The 3,899-nt window shown below is 44.5% G+C and overlaps 1 protein-coding gene across 1 annotated transcript in view; it reads right to left on the bottom strand.

Annotated features, from left to right (window-relative positions):
- Window positions 1-216: 216 nt before the first annotated feature.
- Window positions 217-3,899, bottom strand: part of LOC123157769 (uncharacterized) — a 13,112-nt gene continuing 9,429 nt past the window's right edge. The window contains exon 6 of the mRNA XM_044575980.1: window positions 217-1,107. The gene's annotated coding sequence lies outside the window, so the exon portion shown is untranslated. The remainder of the gene's footprint in view (window positions 1,108-3,899) is intronic.

Here is a 3,899-nt window from a genome sequence, read left to right as displayed (position 1 = left end):
CAGGCACCTTAGTTATCCGTGATGGACTCTCTTGAATGCCATCATTATTAATCTCTGCGCGTTTGAGCTGTGCATTTGTCGATGGCCCTGGGAGTTGAGCTAGTAGGGCAGTGGCCTGGGTCCAAAGTAATAGAAGTAGCACAAAACATTTTTTTAGTGTAGGCTTTTCCTTGCTCAAGCCGGCCTACTAGAATCACTAGTGCTTGAAAGGAAAAGTGAATGAAAAACATAGGAATTGGAAAGTTTCCTATGGTACTGCTCCCTCTGTTCCGAAATAGTTGTCGTTGGGGAACTTCTCCGACCAGGTGAAAACAGGAAAAAGTACCAAACTACCCTAAATTTGAATTTCTTGTCGCCGGGGATCTTCGTCTTCCTCCATCGCTCCTCCCCTCCGCCAGGCTCCACCCCACTGCTGCAGCTCCAGCGTCCGTCCGCGCCGGCCGTAGCTCCCTCGCCGGCCGCCTTCCTCCGCTCCAATCGAGAGCCCAAACTCGTACACAGCTCCCTCGCCGTCCGCCACAGCCTCCAGCTGCCCATGACTCCTGGCCGTCGTGCCGCCCATGACTCCTGGCCTTCGCACCGCCCGTGCTCCTCCCTGCACCGACCAGTAGTAGCGCCGCCCGTGCTCCTCCTCCTCCTGCCTGAGCCTTCCAGTTCCTCGATTCAGGCATAGGAGCTCCGGATCCAGCCAATTGACCTCCGTCCATGCTCCTCCCCACACTGACCAACAGCAGCAGCAGCGCAGCCTGTGCTCCTCCTCCTCCTGCCTCAGCCTTCCAGCTCCTCGATTCAGGCACTGGAGCTCCGGATCCGGCCAATTGACCTCTGCCCGTGCTCCTCCCCGCACTGACCAACAGCAGCAGCATGTGCTCCTCCCTGCTCATGCGCCGCCTGTGCTGCTGTTTGAATTGATCAAAATTGTTAATCGCCAAAGAAATTGATCGCTGGAGTTGTACCACTTCTTCTCGCCACAGACAGAAATTGATCAGATGTGGTGATTGACCAGGACGTCTTCTCGCCAGTCACAACAAGCTTGAATTGATCGCCAGAGCAATTTTGAATTGATCAGCAAGGAGCATCCACTGTCCATCTGTTCACCTGTCAAAACTAGCAGATCAACAATAGGAGCAAGGATTAGCAAGGATCAGCAAGGAGCAAGGAGCAGCAAGCATCAGCAAGGAGCAGAAAATTGACAAATTAGCAAATCAACAGTAGGTGAGCTACTCCATTTTTATGTGCTCCATCTGCTACAAGAAATTCAGTGTACTCATGCTTGTAATTGTACTCTTGCAAAAAATTTACTCCATGCTAGTACTCCAGATCATGATTAAGTACTCAAGAAAACAATGTTAGTTTGCATCTGTGAGATCACTTCTGGTGTTATTATTGGGTCATGCAACTTCGCTAGGATGTTCTTGGTTGCTTCCCTGCTTGCAATTCGTAAAGACCTTTTCAGTCATTTTGTGGTCTTGTGAAATATGCTAATATCAGCATGAAGCAAAGATGTTTTGCTGTGAAAAAATAAATGAATATCATCTAGAAATTGAAATGAAGTGAGTACTTTCCAATAACCAGGGTCTAACTTGATCTGGAAAAGATACCAGGTTTAGTTGGTCTCCGTACATTGTTAGTTGGTCCTGTATATGCTGCCATTTAGTGGCGGAATGCTGTTTGGCAAGGCGGTGCTCAATTTTGAACAAAAAAACTGAAAGTTATCTGGAGTGCAGATGAACCACTCAAGTACCCCATATCTCTAGTCCTCTCTGCAAGGAAGTCAAGATCACTCGCACTAGTAAAACCTACAGATAAAACAAAAAACAATATTATTTCCCTGCTTTTGCTGAGCTAGGAGCATTCTGAAACATGCTTGAATTCTAGCAATCAGTAAAACCTACAGTAAAATTCTGTTGCAACAAAGTCATGATGCACAACAAAGTCTGTCAGGATCATAAAGCCCTCTAAAAACAAATGAAAATAGGCGGATGTATCTCATCGATTAGGCAGTAGTACTACTCAAAATATACTTAATTGTTCTTCTTCTTCTTCTTCTTCTACTACTACTACTACTTGTTCTTCTTGTTCTTCTACTTCTACTTGTACTTCTACTTCTACTTCTACTTCTACTTCTACTTCTACTTCTACTTATTCTTCTTCTTCATCTTGCGTATTCATATCTTCAGGACAAAATGGATCTCCCAGACCTCAACTTCACTCTAGCTGCAGAAGATGTGGACGAAATGGATGAAGAAGCAGAAAATGAAATGGAAGGAGATGCAGAAGATGGAGTGGAAGGAGATGAAATTGTTCAAAATCCAGGTACAGTTACAGTGGATCATTTCATCACTTGATCATTTAATGATTTCTTTGTTGTATGTCTTGGTGCAGGTGCTGGGCAAGTTGGTAGAAAAAATAAAACCCTCAATGACCAACAAAAACTTCTGCTCATGTAGCATTGCATACACTGTCTATGAGTAGAGGAGGCACTTTTAAGAAAACTGATACGCAAGACATTGCAAAAAAATTTGGAGTGGGTGTTTGGAATATACAAAGAATTTGGAGGAAGGCAATGTTACAAATTCAACAAGGTCAAGAAGTAGATGTTGCCGATCAGAGAAAAGGAAATAGTGGAAGAAAGACTAAGGACATTAACCTAGAAAAAATCCTAACAATCCCATTAAACAGGAGGTCTACTATTAGATCACTAGCCTGGCAACTGGGATGTAGCCCTACCACGCTTCATAGAAAATTCATGCTGAATTTGATTAGGAGGCATACAAACTATTTGAAGCCGGCTTTAAAGGGAAAAAATAATATGGATAGGATGAAATTTTGTTTGTCGATGCTTGATGAGGAAACAACAGCAACTACGAGGCCTAAGTTCAAGACTATGCGTAATGTTGTCCATATTGATGAGAAGTGGTTTAACATGACAAAGAAGAATAGAACGTATTATCTACTGGATGGGGAGAAAGAGCCTACGAGGCCTATACACGGCAACTGTATTAGCAAGGTGATGTTCTTAACGGCCGTTGCTAGGCCAAGGTGGGACAATGAAGGAAACGTGACCTTCTCTGGGAAAATCGGTATCTGGCCATTCGTGAAAGAAGTTCCTGCTCAAAGGAGAAGCGACAACAGGCCCAAAGGTACAATAGAGACAAAGTCAATAAAGGTCGACAGAAAAGTGATGAGAGAGTTCCTCATAGAGAAGGTCTTGCCAGCGATACAAGCTGTTTGGCTGGAAAGTGATGCTGAACAACCCATCTACATTCAGCAGGATAATGCTAAGCCCCATATCTTGCCAGATGACCAGGAATTTCTAGCAGCTGTCGCAAAAACTGGACTTGACATTAGATTAGTACAACAGCCTGCCAACAGTCCTGATTTGAATGTTCTTAACCTTGAGTTTTTCAACTCGCTGCAATCCCTGACAGATTGTCTGAGTCCTAAAACACTACAAGACCTTATTGCAGGTGTTTTGGAGGAATTTGAAGGCTATGAGGTTTACAAGCTCAACAAAATTTTCCTAACTCTACAAATGTGCATGATTGAGATCATGAACCATGCAGGGGGGAATGGGTATAAACTACCACATGTTAACAAGGAAAGGCTTGAGGGTCATGGGCAGCTACCTCCAAGACTAACATGCCCTAAAGAGGTTTACGCAAATGCTTTATACATCTTAGAGCTAATGGAGAGGGTTCAGTGATGATGCTTGTGATGCTAGTGATGATGCTTGTGATGCTTGCGATGAGGCTGTGATGCTAGTGATGATGCTTGCGATGAGGTTGTGATGCTAGTGTTGATGCTTGCGATGAGGCTGTGATGCTAGTGATGATGCTTGCGACGAGGCTGTGATGCTACTGATGATGCTTGTGATGCTTGCGACGAGGCTGTGATGC

Source organism: Triticum aestivum, chromosome 7B (genome assembly GCF_018294505.1).
Source record: "Triticum aestivum cultivar Chinese Spring chromosome 7B, IWGSC CS RefSeq v2.1, whole genome shotgun sequence".
In the NCBI taxonomy this organism is placed as follows: Eukaryota; Viridiplantae; Streptophyta; class Magnoliopsida; order Poales; family Poaceae; genus Triticum; species Triticum aestivum.
The sequence above is the reverse complement of the archived record's forward strand: the minus strand, read 5'-3'. Positions and strand labels throughout refer to the sequence as shown.